We start from the raw sequence: 20663 nt of genomic DNA, 5'->3' as shown, positions 1-20663 counted from the left end.
CTTACTAAAAAGTTCAATGCAAGGTAGCTAGCCACGCTGCTATCGAAGAAAGCGACGCTCAGGCACATCACAAGGTGGCTCCATAGTGGGTGGAATGCGCTTCCGCAGATGATGGTTGCGCGAGCCATCGCGAAATGTGGCATTTCTAATTCATTAAATGGAACTGAAGACGACTTTCTGTGGTCGGTACACAGCGAAAAAGAGGTGTCGTCGTACTCCCATAGCCACTAGCTGCTAAGATTCAGCTGTGTGCGTGTCTGTGTGCATTTGTATGTTCCATAATATCGTTTCAACACGATTCGCGTCGACTCAGATTCGCTGCTTGATAGGCGCGGTAGAATCGGCACCAAGAAATTTCTTTTTATACTTGGGCGCTAATTAACTGCGCGCCTTAATCGGTAGCGCAATAGAAGTGTGCAAATACGGTATATATATATATATATATATGATCATTCCAGTTCAGTGTCTTGTGTATGATCACACCAAGCTATTTGAATTTGTCAACTCTCGCAATTGCGACATTGTTTATAGTGTATGTGTGTTCTAACGGATTCCGCTTTCTTGTTAATGACGTGTGCGCACTTTGAAATAATAAGGCCCATCTGCACTTCCTGGCACCAATTGTCAATGGCTTTCAGGTAATCATCCAATATTAGTTGATCTTCAGCTGACTGAATATTCAAGTAGACAACAGAATCGTCTGCAAATAAATGGCAACCCAATGGTGAATCAAGTTCTAGATCGTTTAAATAAATTAAGAGAAATAGCCCAAGGACTGAACCTTGCGGAACGCCTGAGAGGCTGGGTGCATGGGATGAGTCTGATGCGCCTATGTGAACATATTGCTTTCTGTTGGATAAATAGGAGTGAAGCCATTGAATAATATGTTTACTTCGAAGAGCACATCTAAGTTATCATTCAATAGGTGTGAGATACACGATCGAAGGCTTCTTTGAAATTAAAAAAATATATCAACTCGCTCTTCTTTGTCTAGTGCTGTCATTAGGTCATTAGTCGTGAGGAGAAATTGTCTAGCAGTTGATAGGCCACGCCCAAACTCGTGTTGCCTCTCGGAAAAGAAGTTTCTGTCTTCTAGATGGGTGCTTAGATGCTTGTAAATGAAGTGTTCGAGTACTTTGCTCGAGGGACATAAAACTGAGACCGGTTTATAGTTTGGTACAGAAAATTTAGGGCCGGATTTGTGAATGGGGATTACTTTATCCTATTTCCAGTACACAGGAAGCTTCCTTTTGAGTAAACTTTCATTATATATGATGCAAAGGTACTTTGAATACCTTTCAGCGTATCTGCAAAGGAAGGCGTTTGGTATATCATCCAGGCCCGCAGATTTTTTTTGTATCTAAATAAAGTAGAGCAGTGAATGCACCCTCCTCACTCGCAGCAAGCTCTGGAACGCCAATACTTCGGCTACTGAAAATGACGAGCTGTGTATTACCCGCCAGAATGACGGAGGAAAAGCATGCATTGAAAGTTTTAGTAATGACGAAGCTATCAGTGACAGTGGTGTTGTTGATCTGTATCTTGCTTATAATGGCTTTACTTCTTGTAATGTGCAAAAAAAAAAAAAACTTACGTGGTTCTATTATTAGGAATCTGTGGACCTTGACGTTCAAGTGCATGTTGTTCCTGGTGTCTTTGCTTGTTGGCTTCTTATGACAGGATTAATAAAAATCGGGCCCATCGGTTCTATTTATTCTCGTTCTATATATATACCACTGCGTTAGACTGCACTATATTCGGGATCGGTCCACTAAATAGGTTAGGCATTCACAAGAAATCGTGGTTAGTTTCCAAGAAATGTTAAACCCATTTTTGTTTATTTCTTCTACCCTTCTTCTTTGATTCCTCTTTCTCATGACAATTCTTGTATTTCATCGACCCTTCTAACAAGAATGCTAAACGCATTCTTGTTAGGAGTTGGTAAATCATTGAAAAGGTTAAACTAGCGCGAAAAACACAGGACAGGAAGAAGGCATGGACTCGTGCTGTCCATTTCTTCTTTCCGTCCCGTGTGTTTCGCGCTAGTCCTACTTTCTTTTGTCCGTGTCTCTGTCATTTGTTTATTTCCTATTTTCTTTCCTATTTCTTTGTTTCCTATCCTCTTCTCCTCTCTTCTTCCCCTCCTCCCGAAAGAGTAGGCAGGCGTTGTGCCCCTCTCGGTGGCACAACAGTTGTCAGCTTGCGTCAAGGGCTAGGTCTTCAGGGACTTAAGTGAAGTGCAGTTCGTTTTGCAGCAAAATCGAGGGCAGCGTTCTGCCGTCCGCTGTTGGCACGATCTTTGTGTGTGCAAACGCTATGGAGCTCCTGCCTTGCCACTGATGTGCTGTAGCGCACGACCGTGGCGCATACTCTGGTGGTCTCAACGGGCTGTAAATTTGTAGTTGCGAACGCCAACGGTTTTACTGTCGAATGCATCTCGTGCACCATCGGAATGCTCGACCCGCCTCCAACGCCGCTGGCGGCGCTCCTCATAACGCCAGTTGCTAAACGTCTGGTGCTAAACGTGAAGCCAGGGCGGCGTTAATGCTACACAGCATGAGCCACCTTGGGCGCTGCGTGACACCATGTCGCCCCACCTATCGTTAGAGCACCGGGCAACGAGCTCGAGCGCTAAGCATTGCTGTCGTTCTGTCAGTGTTTCGTTCTTCGGGCCAAACTAACAATTTTGATGTCGTCAACGATGCAGTTATCGACAAAATGAGAGAGAACGCCATGACGGCGACTGTGTCTATTTCGTTTGTATTTTTCGTATCGATCACGCATTACAGACAGGGCAGGGCGCCTTGCACCCTGATGACGATGGTGGCATTGTGAGAAGAACTGTCCAATAGCAACATAACATTCGCCAATGCTCGCTAACCACAAAAGAACAGAGAGGAAAAAGAAAGGGGGAACTCGCGAGACCGAACCTGCAACAGATGGGCGCGCAGGGAACTTCGCAGACTCCGGTAATGGGATATGTCCTAGCCACGAGGCGGTCTTAGCAATTCGACACGACACGTATAATTCCGGTGTAGCATAGATGCTGCTTATACTACGGCAAAGAGGATGTTGTGAGTTCGCCGAGTACTTGCTCAGCGGGAAAGCCAAACTCGAGGCATCAGCAGTCGCTCGGGCAGACAGAAGAAAGGAAGCTTGTTGCGGGAACTTCGCTTGCGAACAGGGAATCAAAATAAGAAGAAATCTCCATGCCTGTCCCACAGCGAAGCAGCATGCTCACACACGGGGAGCAGTCGATAAGGAATCGATGATCCGGGGTTCTATTTCGCAGAGAGGATCCGGTTTACCCATTAGCGTGGCCGATGCTTGCGGGTTCCCGGGGACCTGTCTCGGGAGGCAAGCGATGTAGAACGCCCCATTCCTCTTTCTTGCTTTACCGCCACGACCAGCTGTATGTTCGCTTCTCGAGCGCTGTTGTCCTACATGTGCTCTCCTGCTCGGTTCCACGTGCGGGGCTTCCTCTGATCACGTATCGCACTCCCGGGACTCGTTGCCAGCGAAAAGAAGATGGATGCGTCGGCGAAAATGCGCCGTTTCACAACGGCTCAGTATCACTCCTTTGGGCTCATGGCTGATCTTTATGTCACATTACTGGAGTGTCTGAGTCTAACGCTAGACGCGTTCAGCATAACTTAACTTATACAGCCTTCAAGAGATGGCACCACTACTAAGTATATATATGCATCTGATGTCTGGGAATAAGGCGTTGCTGTGTGGCATGGGTTGAGTTGACTTTGCATCTAGTCAGTCTGTCCGGCGACGTTGTAATTAGCATCTGCACAGAAAGGGCAGTGATATTTTAGCGAATCCTCGCGCTGCATCGCTGCAATGACTGCAGCAAGAAAACGAGAAAAGAAAACACAATGAGATACGTTTCGAACTATGCACCTCGTGCTCTACTTATGACACCGTTTTGAAGATGGTTGTTGCTCGTTTAATAACAGCTTGGCCGCGACCAAGGGAATATAAGCAGCGCGGCTTTCGTGAAAAGTATTCTAGCCACATTGCGGTCGAGGGAAGCGCTCGCAGTGCCGTTCTTTCTACACTGTGGAATGTGCGCTATTCAAGCTAGCCATACTTTGTGGACGCTGGCAGCAGTGAAAACAGGAAAAAGCCATGCTACTGCTCGCGTGACTAAAATAAAAGAGAACACAAAGAACAAGTCGACAAAGTAGCGCATCCCGCAGGACGACACGGAATAAGAAAAGAGCAGCACACATGACAGCGGCGCGCCGTTGTTGTCATTGGTCAAGCCATACGACAGAAAAGACAGCAACAACTACCTATCTGGAATGCGAGAGCACAAAGGGCAAGCCGGAAGTAAGAAAAGATCGACGGGGTGCCTCGCATACGAGAGCTCGACGTTTCTCTGGTCCGGGATCACTGGCTTCTACACGGGGCTATCTGGGGCACCGTGCTTGCAACGCTCCGACAATCCGATCCAGAGCACCTGCCATGACAGGTGACCCGCTTCATTGCGCCTCTAAGGACCAGCGTTGCCATCGATCACCGGGCTTCTCTGCCCAATCCTTTTCCGGCGCCACAGTCTGCCCTATGCGGTAAATGCAGTGGTCTTTTCTGACGCAGACGGCACGTGTCCCTCTTGACTCCATGTCGCGTTAACAAGGCAGCGTCTGGTAGCAGTTACCGACAGTGTCACAGAATCGACACGTTCTCTGTAGCGTCACATTCGAAGTGTGAGTTGCTCTTGAACGTGCTTGTTTATATTGATACATGGTGCCCGTAACGGTTTTACATCTCAAACGGCAATAACTGTTGTCATTCAGGCGTCTATATGAGTCTGTGCGCATGTGTCGAGTGAGTGAGACATGCGTGTCTTGCTGCGGCAAACACCGACATTCCGCGAATTGAAGGCAGCGCGAAGACTCTGGTTCGCATCTGGACTGATATATGAGTATCATCAGAACAAACAACTACCAGATTTGTGAATCATAAATGCAGCTCTGGCCTATATCTATCGTGAATTACATGTCTTGTATTAGATCAGCCAGCTCTAGAGGGTTGAGTTCAAGTTTTAATTCAAGCGAAGTTATTACAGGATCTATTGCTTCTAATTCAGCACATAAGAAGGTTTTTTCTTGTTTTGCAGGTAGTAAGTATACAATTTCTATGCGTAAAATCGAACTTCAGGAGTTCGGTGGCCAGTCTAAAAACCAAACAAAAACATTAATAAAGCGAAAATGAAACTTCCACCCAATCGTAGCAATTGCTAAAAAAAAAGAAACCGTATGGGTTTTGCGAGGCTTTTCTTGTGGGTTTTCGCCGCAGTGTTACGCCAGACTCCTGCCTCTGATTCGAGTTGTTGATGAATTAGACTTTGCCCTGCCATCTGCTAGCCGCCTGGTTAGCTCAGATGGTAGAGCGCCTACCCCGGAAAGGCGGTGGTCCCGGGTTTGAGTCACGGACCAGGATGAATTTTTCTTCAACTGCAAGGCTTTTCTTTCGAGGAACCCGTATGGGTTTCCTTTGTAGCAATTGCTAAGATTGTGTGGATGTCTCATTTTCCGGTTATTAATTACTTCTCTCCACCTTGCGGGTTTCCGCAGAACTATTACGCCAAAACAAAAGCAAGGGAGAAAAAAAAACGAGTTATTACAGAAACACACGCAGAAGTTCTGAGTAGTTATTCAAATGTACTGTGTCGGTGGGGGCTCACAGGATGTAGTATCATGCTGTTCGTTCCTTTCTATGATTGCGCAATATAATTTCTCCGCTTTCCCCTACGCAGATTGCTGAATCTAGAGTTTTGTGCCACATTGCAATGCGATGCCTACATAAAGACACATCTATAGCGGCTTAACTTTAACAAACATGGTCTGTAAGGCGAAAGCGTCGACTGCGGCTGTGTGTCGACTGTGGAAGGAAGACGTCTTGAAGCTAACACAATCAAAGCACTCTAACCGGAAATCTCAAGCACTGACTGCACGAGAAGAAAAAAAGAAAATGAAAAAAGGAAAACACAGGACACTTAAAGCAAGTTCGGATTAACTATTACAGTTATTTTACACAACTAGAAGACTGTTCAGTCCAGTTCTTTTACATTGACATTGACAATCATCGATATGGGCTCTACTGGAAATTTTGTACATCGATTGAGCTGGTTTATCAGCATAGAAGCAAGAAGGACACTCTCACAGACTGAGTAACAATCTGTTCACTTTGGTAGCTCACGAATCGGCCATCCTTTCGTTTAAAAATAGTGTATACACGATAATTTTCTTTCTTGTTATGTCGCAGCACGGGCAGCTTGAGCTGTAAGCGTTGGATGCAACTAGCAAGGAAGTTTGTATATCTCCTACTAAACGAACTTGTGTCTCCAGAGTTAGTATTATACTATCGGTCCGAGTACTTTAGATTGCGAGAATAATGGAACGACAAAGAGCTGCTCGACGCCACGATATTGTTGCAGAATGTACAGCAGTGGCACAGCTTAAAGACTTAAGAAAACGCCAACGAGTGAAGATGGTGGCACGAAATGCGGCAAGTTCCGTCGTCGGCGCACTGCCAAAGGAGCGCCGCGCCTAATTAATGAGCGCATCTCCGCGGAAACGCATAGCGCGTATGCCGTGTGACGCGCAGGCAGTCGGTCCTTTTAGCGTCTCGAAGCCCGCGTCTCCGTGCACTCCGGCGCCGAGTGCCCCGTCGAACGCAACGCTGCTCTCTCTCTGTGCGCGTACCGCAAAGTCAGTACAGCGTGCCGCACACCGTCCAATTACCAGCCCCTCCTGCAGCTGCCCCGGGCGGCTCCAATTATGAAGTTCCAGTCCGCCGGGTCGCGAGGCAAAAGCCGCCGCTGTCCCGCTTTTTGCCCCGACTTATTGCGCTGCTTGCTCGTGTGTTCATTAAAGAAAAATAATAAAGATAAAACCTCTGTTCGCGAATTAGCAGCCCAGAGAAATGGCTCAGGTACTTGGGCCTATGTGGAACTCGCATTGGATCGCGGCAAAATGTCTGAGCTCATCTCTTGTGCGTCGCTTATGCTGAAGCTCTGGCGGGCGTTGTTGAAAAGCTTGATTTGGCCAGAATAATTCCGGCTGACAAAGAAGCGCTCCCGATTTCTCTGTGGCGATAAAAGCGTGATAATTCCTCATTTGACACGAACAAAAAGAAATCAAATTGAGGAGTGCCATGTAAGTCTTGTTGGTTCTCTCAGTCAGTCAGCCTTTAATGGGCGTGACTGGAAAGGCAAAATACAAATTAAATGCCACCAAAGGTTTTTGCGACGTCTGGACTTCAATATCTTTATTTGATTGAAGCGCAGGTTCAGAAGGGTCTCCTCGAAGAGCTAAATGAGGAAGGGGAAATGACGAATATTCCTGCAACAGTTATTGTGTATTTTACCTGTAATCTCATCATGGAAATCTTTGAAAGAGCTGGTCGCGTGCATTTATTGCAGGACTCGGTTGCCGTACTTGCTATGTAGTGGATGTCAGAAGAGAAGCGTGCTTTGTATTTCTCATTTTCCAAATATTGCTTAGTAATTGTGTCAAGCGACCGCGCTGACAGCATTTCTGCTGAAGAAAAAATAAAATGCAAGATTAGCACTCTACACTCGAACCTCGTTATAACAAAAAACTGGATATAACAAATAGCCGATATAACGAAGTAGATTAAATTCCCCTTGAAATCCCCATGGAGGCACATCTGTTTAAAGCCGCGCTTTACCGAAGCGATATTGTCCTGCCACTGGGTACAATTAACTAAATCCGTCTCCGAAACCGAAAAATACCCGACCGTTGCGCGCCGTGTACATCGCTTCCCACGGGGGTTCAACACTAGCTCGGCGCGGTAGTTCAAAACTCCAGCCTCCCCGCGTCAAATACGCCATCGAGCAACACACTGGTCCTTTTCACCACTGCGCGTAGATTCGCACGAGTAGCGGCTCAGTATCGCACTTCTCCACTGACCTCTCTCCCTTGAGCGCGTCTATGCGAGCCAACACACGCTGTGTGGCTACGCGTGGCGGTGCGAATGATCAGTTCGTTCTCGTGGGCAGCAAAGCCGTCTTCTTATTTCCATGTCTACAATTGTGCACCCCATTGCGCAGGATACACAGACTGACACACAGGCAATAGCGTCTTCTTTTAACACCCACTTCCACTCTGTCTTTACGACTGCCAATTCAATAATCCCTACATTTGATTCTGAACCATTCCCTCTAATCGACGATGTGTCACTGTCCCCTGAGGGTGCACTTACCTAATCCTAAACTTAAACACCGAAAAGTCATGTGGTCCTGACGGCATCCCGACCGCTCTTCTGGTTCGATACTCTCTTTGGTGTAGCAGATATCTAACAATTATTTTGAGAAAATCTCTCTCAACCGCCACCATTCCTCCCTCGTGGAAACTTGCTTCAATTCTCTCCTTATGTAAAGGGCCTCTCGCCAGGCCCCAACGAAAATTTTGGTTACACACTGGAAGTCGTTACGTGTCTTCTAGGGAGCGTTCTGGCGCAAAAATTTTTCAAATTGGCTCATTAATAGCCGAGATAGAAATATTTCAGTGCCGCGAACCCATGATTTCAGGAGACGAGCTCCACTGCCAAGCGAGACGCTCTGTCCACTTGCCTCGTCTAGCCTCCGCAAGTGAAATTCCTTCCCTGCGTTCTCCCATACCGGACCTCGAGGATTGCGTGACGCATACGTCATGGACCCCGCCATCACCTTTTCTTTCCTCGATTTTTTTTGCGGCGCGATGCACTTTCGCTGACAGCGTCGCGCGCTAGCTGTTGTGATTGTCTCGTTTCGCGCAGCACAGGATTTTGCGCGCTGTGCACGAGGACACCTGACTATCGCTATAAGTCAGTGCTACATGATTACTGAGGCAGACACAAGCGGATCACAGCGCATGATACCGCGTTGGAACACGGTAGAAAATGACACAGTGTCGGTGTCCGCGCTCACGGTTGCACGACGTGGGAACATGCAGACGAAACGGCAGTACATCTCTCTTACTGCGATGCAATGTAAAACAGAAACATGCAGACATTTGGTTTGGGTGCTTTATTATTTATCTAAGCTATAATTCGTCGATTCAAGCAGCATATTACACAAATAACAGATGATGCCTTGAATAATTCTCGAAGTCACGTGTCACCAAGCGCGATGCCACAGCACAAACACGTGTACGCAGGCGCACTAGCCCCTGTACGTCATCCTCCGGCTTGGAGCGCGGCGGCCACGAGAAGAAGGGAAAACGGCGTTCGGTTTGAAATTTAAGATTTGTCCGCTGCGCTTCGCGATATAATACTTTGAAGACACAATCGTTATCGCGCATTGTATGCTCTGCGCTTGTCAGCTCAATATGGCCAGACCTGGCGAGGGGCCTTTAAGGTCAGGTAACTACAGGCCTATCTCCTTAACAGCACATTCATGTAAATTGCTCGAACACATTATCTTTAAACATATTATAGAGTTTCCTGAAACTAACAAAATTTTAAGCAATTTCAAGCATGGTTTTAGACGTGGCCTCAGCAATATAATGACACAACTGACAGAATTCGTTCACGATATCAGTAGCTCTTTGAACATAGGTGACCAGGTTGATACTATATTTATAAACTTTGCAAAGGCCTTCCACACTATCTCACAACCTAAACTTATGCACAAGTTGTTCGTTATAATAGAAAATGCATATCCTAGGTAGATTCGATATCGGACTGTCTTTCCCAGTGGTCACAATATGTACGTTTCCCCAAGGTTCTGTACTGGGTTCTCTGTTATGCCTGCTTTATATTAATAATCTCCCATACACATCTCCGTTAAAATGCGCATTTTTGCAGATGATTGCGTTTTATATCAAACAATTAAATCGCCCACTGATCGTGTTGTCCTTAACGATGCTTTCGCTGGCTTCTGTAACTGGTCCAAAGCATGGCAAATAAATCTAAACTTTCCCAAGACTGCCTCTATGTCCTTTACACCCCGTTCATGTCCTTCCTTCTTTATCTATGCCTTTAATAATATTACTTGAAAAAGAGTGTTCGAATTCAAATATTTAGATATCCTACTAACACACGATTTGCCATGCTCAAAACACATTTATGTCACCTGTAACAAGGCCCTCAACTTTTTCGTTACCACGCCTATTCAAATAGGTCACCAGTGATTGATGCTTTAGATCGCCAGTTTCGACATGTTCGAGCCGTTTCTTATCCCTTTAAGGCCATACAGTAGTTAGTACAGGCACTGAACTTTCAGAATCAGTTTAAATTTTCGTGCTCCGCCGATTTTGTGATTTCTGACCGACCTCTTTGCCAACTAATGTGCGTATGTTGCAGCGAAAAGAGGCATGGCTGTCACCTTCTGCCGCGCTCGAGAAAGAAGCATGCCGCTCACGATTACGCTGCACTAGTATCAAAATTTTGTAATGAAATGACTTCCAGCAAGTCAAGAATTAAATTATATTGCCGGCTTCGCCGTCCGACATTGCTGAGCGGTGATAATTAACTGAAAATGACGCCAGCTGTTCATTGGTGAGCTTTTGTTTGGACTCTGAGTCGTTTCATTCCGTAAAAGTGTATTCATGAAGGTCCGCCGCATGTACAACACGTGAACCTGGAATTTTCAACCAGTTTCCAAGATTTTCGGTTTCGCTTCTCTCGTAAACTCCAGGCAAGGGGCACCGCCGGTGGCACTGCGCAGTTATCGAAAGTTGTTCTCATGGCGTCATATCACGCGGCTGCGTCGCGAGAGAAAAGCGTCGTGCTCGAAACTATGCTGCACCCGCACTTCAATTTAGTGATGAGAACTCAAATTATGATTCCGAAGATGACAGCAAAGCAGATTCAAGTTCTTACAGCGACAATGTTTTAAGCCAGCATAAGACATCCGCAGCTGTACACCGGCGAGTTTCTTTTACGGCCTTGAGCGGTCTTCTTCCTTGTGCGTGCTTATGTGCCGATCTTTTTGCATAACCTGAGAGCTCTACTGAACATCGTCAGAGTGCATACTTCGTTTGGTTGTGATGCGGTGCCATCGGCAGCAAAGAAACTTCCGCTCCCGCCAAGAAGGCAGCCCGTATCACATCTCGGCCCAGCACTACGGATCAGCGCAAGACAGTTTACAACGGCGTGGGATTTCTTTTTACTCTTCTTCTCTGCAGAGGTGATAAAGACAATCTGCAAAAATGTGAACAAATATGCTTGGATGCATAATCCTGTAGTTGCCCAGCTGCTCTGAGAGTCATCGTTCCTGGAAGAGGTGCATGACTCTAGACGAACTGGTGAAGTACGTTCCTTGGACTTCTCATCGGACCATCCTCAGAAGATGCCGACAAGGCGGAACTGCAAAATGTGTTACGAGGACCACAAAGTTGAACAAAAACCAGACGTTTCATGGGAAAAGTGCGGAGTGCACCTATGCTTCACAAAATTCAGGAACTGCTTCCCCGCATGGCATGAGCGATAAACTGGTCTTAGTTTCCTTTTAGTATCCGAATAACGGCGGCGTACTGAGCATTTATTTTTTAGACGATATTCCTGGGCTGTTTATCTTTAAGATGTATATTCTGAATTTTATGTGCTATTTGTTTTTGCAGATACGTTTTTTTATTGTTTTTATCAAGTGGCAGCAAAAATGACGCTTCCTAGAATTTTGATGTTTTACCTAATACATTTTATTTGTTTGGCTATGTATGTTTTTGGAAAGAGCATTTAATTATGCACAATATGTTATGCTGCAATGTATGTTGGAATAATATTTGTAGTGGTAGATAATTTTTTTCCGAGACCTATAAAGAAAGACCATTTTCTCGCAGTAACGAAAGAGGTAAAAGACTAGATTAATTACATCGTACGCTGCGTCTTGCTCCTCAAGAAACTTCTAACATATAAAACCCTCATTCGTCCCGTCCTCGAGTATGGCTGCGTTGTGTGGAATCCACACAGACACTGTGACATCAAAAAATCTAGAATGTGTGTAAAAAAAGGCAGTGAGTTTTGTTTTCAGGAGATATGACAAGGACTTTTCGCTATCTAATTTCCTTCTCCTCCTTGGTCTCATTACTCTTGCAGGGCTTCACCATCTTGAATGCTTAAAATTCCGTTTACACGTTAATTAGTTCTCCTCATCTCTCTTTTCTATGTAACTATTTCACTTTTTCCGAACATTCATATACGAGGCGTCACCACGTCCTAAATATTTCAACCTTTTTCGCCTGCACTGATTCCTTTACGTACAACTTTTTTCCATCAACAATTGAAGCCTAGAATTCATTGCCGGGAGTCATCCGTTCATTAGCACTGAAACAATTCACGGAAGCTTGTTATAAATGATTGTATGTTTGCTTTATATCCCATTCCTGCAATAGCCTCACTGAGGCTACAGTATGAATAAAAATAAATGAAAATACAAATATATTGCAGTAAATGGCAATAATGATTGTAACGAAGTAATTTAGGCTCCCCCTTCAACTTCGTTATAACGAGGTTGGAGTGTGCACCTATATTCTTGCGTCTAAAACGTAACGAACTTATGTAGAGCGCTTCACTGGAACTAATAGCGATGCGTATCATTGGCGCAAGCAAAATAGATAGATAGATAGATAGATAGATAGATAGATAGATAGATAGATAGATAGATAGATAGATAGATAGATAGATAGATAGATAGATAGAGATAAACGAGATATGAAAGGCAGAGAGGTTAATCAAAAGATCTCCAGTTTGCTACCCTGCACTGGAAAAGGGGCAAGGGGAGACAGAAAGATAAAGAAAAATGTAAAATAACACTTGTATAAAGGTGCGTAACAAGAATAGTAAAATAACATATGCGCGAATGTTCTCCTTTCAATCTACTCAATTATCCGTTTTGCCCCAAGAAGATTACTGCGTTTGGTTTCTAAGTTGTACTGCGACATGCATTTCGATGGAACGTGCCACTGCGCATTGTTCGCTGACGCAGAGAAGGCGAAAATCTCTACATAAAAAGGTAAGGCAATCATTTTTATTTCGTGGATTGAAAATATAGGTGTTAGTTTTTGCAGACAACTTATAATTGCTGGTTCGGCACTTCTTCGGCGCAGATAATGAAGTAAATCAAAAGGACAGGATATCATCCTTGAACTTTCGTTTGCACAATTAGTGAAACGCTGGAAAGACGGGAAACTCACTTTCTTTTCTGCAGCGTTTCCATTATGCAGCTTCGCGAGAATCTTTCCGTTGGCACTGCGCGTGCCTTTTCACTTTAGTGACTGGCCAAATGATTGGCTCCACGAAATAGCATTGAAAAATACGCACCCACTGCCCGCGCACAGGAAACAGAGCGGAAAGAGACGGAGAAATTTTAAAAGAAGAAAAAAAAAGTACTGCAAGATGAGAACACACCAAGGTCTAGCTCCCATGAGCCGGAACGAGCTAGATCCAGAACCGCGCTATCTGTCTGCACGTCGTGCTCAGCAGGCCGCGGCGACCAGTCTGCCCGAAAAGAAGATTAAGAAAAGAAAAAAAGTCAATGAGGACGGGAGCGGGGGGGGGGGGGTGGAGGAGAGGTTCAGTGGATTTCCTGAAAACGTAGCAACTTGTGCGGAACCGATTACAAACGGACACCCAATGGGGACGAAACGGCGGAGTAACTTAGAACGAGCAAAAAAAAAAAAAAAAAGAAGGCACGACACGTTCGAACCAGATTTGGACTGGAGCCAACATATCCGCGCTCTGTTTGGCGGGCACGGTCACACACAGGAGACCGAAAATGTAGCGGAGAGATAAAAGCAGAAAGGATCGTAGGATAATGAGCGAGGGAGTGAAGAAAGGGCCCGGTGGTGCAGCAAGTCCCCCCAGCCCGACGCCCATACTATAAGCTAGGCGCAGCCGTCTCTACAGCGTCCGAGTGAGGAAGGACACGTTCACGCGTACGGTTATCTCCTTCACCGTTTCCTCTCTTTGTAGCCACCCTCTCCCTCCATTTGGCGAGGGGCGGGTCGCTGATATCGGCGAGCAGTGCACGCTCCGACGGACGCCAAAGAAATCATCGCCCCGGTTGCGACGCCTATCTTCTCGATCCACCATGTAGCGCGGACGAGAAAAGACGGCTGGCGACCCGTTCCTTCTTCGGGTGCTCCGCATCTTCCCCTGCTCCTTCGCTTATCGATCCCGCCTCAACTCCAGCCGGGACAGAGCCTCCCCGCCGATGCCGCTGCACACTTCCAATGGCACGCGTGAACGAGTGTCACGTCTCAGGAGCAGGAGGTGCTTTTCTTCCGCCTTAGTTGCAACATCATGTATACGCACATTGGGACGAGATATAGACCCGCTATTGTCTTCCATACCAGACGCTGCCTACTGCGGCCAACAACAGGTCTTTCGAACGCTTCATTCCCCATTGCCCTTTGGATCCACTAGGGCTTCCGAAATGATCGCGCTCTGACACACGTGCCTTGTGCTGGCGAAGAGACGTGTACGCAGAAGCGTTATTCGCGTTCCTTATTGCACGACGCGGCAGGCTCAGCAAGTTTCCATATAGGTGGGCCTTGCGCCGATTATACGTATTACTTGGTTAGAAAACGGGAACACGTAGAGAAGGGGGAGGGGAGGGTGGGAATGAGAGCAGCAGTGAGGGCCATTTCGCGTGTATAGCTGTGGCACTCGTATCAAAGCAGTTTCGAAAGTTTGGTCGAGGCCACAATAGAAATGGTTATTTCCGCTTCAATAACTGGAGATGCGATGTATGACTTGGCGCCAGTGTGACTGGCTGAACAGGCTTCGTGCTGCGTTGCTAAAGTGTACGAGGAAAAGAAACAAATGAACCCACGAATGACCACAGTGCTTGCTCTAGTTGTTGCGGCAATGATCGATGTTTGTAACCGCACTGCTACGTGACCTCGAATGAATATTTTAGCGTCAATTGTGCTTTGAAGAATCTGTGCTGATCGTGAAGCATACCGTCTTCCCTACTTTTACTATGCGCGAGGAGTGCCTTGCGTCTTTTATTGAACGCACTGCGCGACATGAGCTGTTTTCTTGTTTGTGCGGAATTTTGAGGATTAGTGCTCAGCTTCTGCGTTGACCGACCGTAATTTCCGAGCGTAAACAGAAGCTTCAAGAAAGGAGAGCAACGCTGCTTCGTATGGGAAGCGAGAGCATACTGGCTGAGCTAGGCCGCGCTATGAAAAAGCACGAAAGCTGTTCGATCAGTAATGGGCAGTGAAAGTAAAGTGCAGTAAATGAAGCAGTATCCAAACGAAAATGAGAGAATTGAGAGACAGAAGGAACAATTACTGCCCAGGGCTTCCCTAATTGGTCGTAGTTAATGAAATGTGTGCACGACGAAGGCGAAACACGGCTCTGCCGGTCCCAGAGGGAGAGTTCGGACAAAAAAAAAAGAAAAGAGAAAGAAACGAAGGGCGAACGCTCTGCGCTGGCGCCAAAAGCAGCGGCCTCCTAGCTCGCTTTTTTGTGTGCAGTGTATGACTTCCCAGTGCGGCCTGCGCTCATGGGCAGACATCTACGCGGATTGTCTGGTTTGTGTTCGAATGAACGGTGCTTTATTATTTATTTTTCTTGATGGGACGCTACGCCAATATTAAGTATGCCTTAACGAGGGCCTGAATTTTGTCCTAGCTGAATAGCGCCGACAGCGCCTTATTGTGTCCTTCGCGCTTTACGACACCATATACATAAGGGATCAGTCTCGTGTGACGAGCGTCAATATAAACAGACATATTTCTTTTACTGCGCAATACTGTAGCTATGCGAATGACTTTGAATGTAGAATTGTGTACAGAACCCACCTAACTGAAGTTGTGTGGCTGGCAGCATCGAAAAACCCTGTAGTGGACTGCGCTTTGCGGACTCGTAACTCAAGAAAGTTTATTATTATCGTCAAGAAAGTAATACATGCAGGCATGTACAGGTAAATCCCCATAACCCATCCCCCCATAACAAATCCCCATAATATCAGACATAAATATGATTTGCTGACGTTATCGCTATATTGCGAGAATTTGTCGCTCGTGCTTCACGCACGCTGTTGCCTTTCGCTTTTTCTGTTGTTTCCCAATCTGTGAGACGAAGCGCAAATACATAGAACTTCCACATGCTGACAATAAAGGTCAATGTATTGAAGAAGTCATATTGTGTGACCCCTCACATTATGATTTTGCAGAATTTAGCGTGATTAAATGAACAAGACATATCGCTACCAACACGCTGTCACGAAGAAGGTTACACATTTTTTTACATTGGACGAAGTCTATTTCAGACTCGCCGTGGTTGCTCAGTGGCTATGGTGTTGGGCTGCTGAGAACGAGGTCGCGGGATCAAATCCCGGCCGCGGCGGCCGAATTTCGATGGGGGCGGAATGCGAAAACACCCGTGTACTTAGATTTAGGTGCACGTTAAAGAACCCCAGGTGGTCGGAATTTCTCGAGTCCTCCACTACGGCGTGCCTCATAACCAGAAAGTGGTTTTGGCACGTAAAATCCCACAATTAAATTTTTTTTGACCGTTTCAGCTGTGCACCATAAAAAGTGCATGATATGGATGGATGGATGGAATAACTTTACTGAAAGGTCCTGCGAGCTACGGGGCTCAAGGCCCGATAGAGCGGGCTACTCCTACGTTGGGACCGGGAGTTTTAACTTCCTGGCCGCTACGTGGGCTCGCTGGACGGCCCAGAGCTCACGAAGTGTATGATATGAAGTTCACAGAACAGAATGCATCAGGGATGAATGATCAAAGGAAATCAGAATGCATCGCTAGCCTCGGAATTCGATCCTGGGTCTTTAACAGATGATTTGGGTGTCTGCATGATAAAAAAAGAAGAAAAACATGAGAAAAAGAAAAAGATGGAAAAGACAGCGACAAAAGCACATAAAGGAAATAGAGGACAGACGTGCACAAATCAATTAGAAGTTGGCAGTGAAGTCTACTATGAAGTGTATCATCTTTAAGTACCGCTTGTGCTTTAAAAAAAATTAAACTCCGCGGTTTTACGTGCCAAAACCATGCTTTGATTATGAGGCACGCCGTTAGCGGGCAACTCCGATGTAATTTTGACCACTTGGCGTTCTTTAACGTGCACCCAATGGACAGCACACAGGCGTTCTTGCATTTTGCCCCCATCGAAATGCCGCCGCCGTGGCCGCAATTTGATGCCACGACCGCGTGCTCAGCAGCGCAACGCCCTTGCCGCAAGGCCATCACGGCTGGTCCGTCCATGGTTTAGTTCGCTTAGGTATACCTCAGGTTATGCTTATGCTTGTCTGGTATTGGCTCTCTTTCCTCGTATTATACATACACAGGGTGCTTTCTTTTTGTTGAAACCAAATTTTAAAAGATTGCCCATGGCTGATAGCGCGATTCCAACTTTTGACCTAAATTACTCGATGAGGCGGCCATTACTTCTACTAGAAATAAAAATGTTCAGTTGAATGATTAACGTAATGACGCCAATTAAGCTTTTAATTAATCACCTTACGCCACATATTTCAATCTACGAATTATAGCCACCGAGTTCGCACGGCGTATCCACTTGGAACGAGTTCTCTGGACAGCACCAGTCCCGAGATCTTAATTCTCAAAGCGCGCGACGAAATGCATTGGCGTTCCAGTTACTTTTGGGCTCAAATGCATAAAACAGCGGTTTCTTAAAGAAAACGTAATTGGAACGCCAATGCATCTCGTCCGACACTAATGCTACTACTAACACTAATGAATACTAATGCTCAGGTTAAGCCCTACCCATACCACTTTGGTGGACACGGCTCACTATTCACACACCAAAGCCCGGTTTCACGGATGAATCTGAGGAGGAGCCGAGACACATCTCTCCTAAATGTTCAGTGTTCTTGCGAGATCACACTGCCACTTGCGCTACTGCGTGGGGCCATCTTGCGCTTCAGTCAATTTCTTAACACGTTCTGTGTCAAATTCAGGACACCCTAACAAATAATGGTCGCTGTCACAAAGAGCTTGACCATGAACCTACGACGATGACGCGCCTCCGTCATGTCTTGCACCACCACACTAGAGTTTGTGCTGATGTGAAAAAGCAGGGTGGCTTCAGTTCTGTGTAGTCACACAAGGTTGGCGTGGTGGAGACCGCAATGAACGGAAGTGGCTTAGCATAGCTTGCTTCATCACTGTTCTTGCGTCATGAGGAGCTTTTTTTTTATTTCGCCTCAACTGCGACGCTTTGCGTTTAAGATTGCGCTTAAGCCTCGTTGCCTACTGCGCGTTTATATGAAGGTAGCAATTGAGAAAAAAAAATGGTAAAACGAATGTTTCACAGTTCTTTATGAGCATGTGACGTGCGCCGAACACATTTGTCAGAGGGAAACCCGGGTTGTAATACTTTCAGCACAACATTGTCTGGAAAAAGAACGGATGGCTGCGGCTGCTTTCAGGTGAGAAACGTTTTTTTACATTTAATGTTTCATCAACTCTGGTGTGATTGTTTTATGCTTTTCTTGGTCAGCAAAAATTAGATCTTCAAATTTGGATTTGGTCTAAACTACGCCTTATCATTTACAGCAGCAATAAGTTCAGATTTAGTGGCATTAGAAAACAACCACACTGATAATACCCAGCGAGAGCACGCAGCTAATCGAACATCACTAGCCACAGGAGCCCTTTATCCCGCGCTACACACAACACAAAAATGAAGTATATCTCATTATAATAGTTGCCAATGTTTTTATACACTACTTATGTACTGTAGATTAGCTATTAAGAGCCAAACTTACAAGGAAATGTTGAAATAATTTTTCCCTTGGAAGCCTTCCCCATGCCTTCTTATTTCCCATGAAGCTATCACTCTCGTCCAGGAGTGCACGGTTCTGCTCGCTTGTGATTCACCACGTGTGCTGCTTCTCAAGCATGAGCAACCAAAAAATTTAAGTACGCAGTCTGACCCCCTGGAAGAGCGCTCAACTGCGACGACGCCTGGAATGTTGCAAGGGGTTGAGCATCGAGAAAAAAAAAAAAAAAAAAAAGAAAAAGCCCACCATCCGAGACGCCGCCTGCAGTATCGTACAGTTTTGAAGCACGGCGTCTTGTTACTCTTGCGAAACGTGTCGTCCTGTTTATCGCAGCTTTTCCCCCCAAGAGCCACTCGTTATCCATCGTCATACATAAGACGGACGGTAATGCTACAAGCCACACACCGGCACGTACAAGTTTTTACTTCCAGCTCAGGATACCCTTGGCGCGGTTGCAAGTTGCGTTGCAGTAAAGAAAGAGGAAATAATGTGGCCGCGTCATGCGTGCACAGGAGGGAAAATAGGAAACTGGGATCCCCAAATACCACAAAGCTAAAAGACGCCAAACGCGAGCAACAGGCAGCGAAGGAAATATAAAGGCAGATAAAGAATATAGAGGAAACAAAGAAAAAATATGGAATCTTCATCCCCAGAGGGTGGATCGCGTTGAGAAAGAGCCCGATGAAAGATGGCACGCCAAAGGAACGTCGTTGGAAAGGTGAACATGGCCCCAAGAAGCAGTTGCTCACGGCTCCGGGGGGCTTTGCTTCGGTATCTTTGATATCTGAGCGAGACGTGCAAGCATCCTCCTGGTATTTTATTCTTCTGTTTTCGCTAATATATATGCCGGTTTCCTGCGGTTGCTATAAGAGAAGGAAGCACAACAAACAAAAACAAACCATCTGGAACGCGAGACCTCAAAGTGCCTTTAAAGCAAAGGTGCCGCGCGAAGCTCCTTGGCTCCTGGAGAGTTCTTTTTACTTCTCCACGCAGGTAGACTCACTTTTTCAGAAACTTGATGCTATTAAGTTGGGGTGTTCCATTGCGTCTTGTCGATTAATACAATCAGCACTTGACGCATATAAGAAAGAAAAATAGAGGTGAAGAAATCAGAAAGTTCTCAATGCTTTTCTGGTTTGGCCACAGTTTGTCTGTGCACCGATTGAATAGTCCTTGAGTGGCGCGTGTCATGAAAGCTAATTGCAAGGAACACGATACCAGTAATCAAACTAAGAGCGAGAGAGAGAGAGAAAGAGAGAGAGAGAGAGTACCTTTACTGAAGGCGTTTGATCTTCTGTAAGTCTGACATGCGACTCTAGATGAATGGTGAAGGATGAAAAAAAAAAAAAAAACACGCTAAACGTATCACATCCAAAACTATCTGGAAAGCTTTATTAGGAAACGATTGCGGTAACAATGCCAAAAGCACCTTTGTTACGCGCACCGCACGACTGGCACGCGCCTACGGAACCAGAACATCTTATCGCTTGAAACACGTATTAATACGAATACTCAATGCAGTCTTCAAAGACATTCGGGAAGGCAGTAAAGTAGTAGCTACATCAGACACAAAAGGCATGTTTTAAGGCCTCCGGAACGTTACCTCTTACGCATTTTATATGATTGGCGTAGGCCATATTTAGTTTAACACTCTGGAGATATGCTAGTGGCACCTGCGGGTGCCACTAGGTAAGCGAAAATCATATCTAAGGTGCGATCTCTCGAACGGCCCGAACATGTTCATTGCATTGCTGCAGAAATAGCGACAGAGAGACCTGAAGTGCCGGTAATATTTGCTGGAAGCCTCTGTGTCAGGCAAGCGGACTTCTGGTCCCGCTGATATGAATTTGTGTTGTGCAAACGCAATGTGGTGCGCTGCTCCTGCTGCATCTCGGTATGATGCATATCTTGTACGCGATG

At 45.9% G+C, this 20663-nt stretch overlaps 1 protein-coding gene and 1 long non-coding RNA gene across 6 annotated transcripts in view; one reads left to right on the top strand and one right to left on the bottom strand.

Annotated features, from left to right (window-relative positions):
- Positions 1–20663, top strand: part of LOC129386154 (uncharacterized) — a 209086-nt gene that overhangs the window by 30670 nt on the left and 157753 nt on the right. The window contains exon 4 of one of the 3 annotated variants that reach the window (XR_011893810.1): positions 18344–18389. The exons of the other annotated variants lie outside the window; for them this stretch is intronic. This is a non-coding gene — a long non-coding RNA (uncharacterized lncRNA). The remainder of the gene's footprint in view (positions 1–18343; positions 18390–20663) is intronic. 3 annotated transcript variants of the gene reach the window in all.
- LOC126536612 (uncharacterized) overlaps positions 1–20663 on the bottom strand; it is a 126867-nt gene that overhangs the window by 72300 nt on the left and 33904 nt on the right. The gene's annotated exons all lie outside the window — the stretch shown is intronic.

Source organism: Dermacentor andersoni, chromosome 4, assembly GCF_023375885.2.
Source record: "Dermacentor andersoni chromosome 4, qqDerAnde1_hic_scaffold, whole genome shotgun sequence".
NCBI lineage: Eukaryota > Metazoa > Arthropoda > Arachnida > Ixodida > Ixodidae > Dermacentor > Dermacentor andersoni.
The sequence above is the reverse complement of the archived record's forward strand: the minus strand, read 5'-3'. Positions and strand labels throughout refer to the sequence as shown.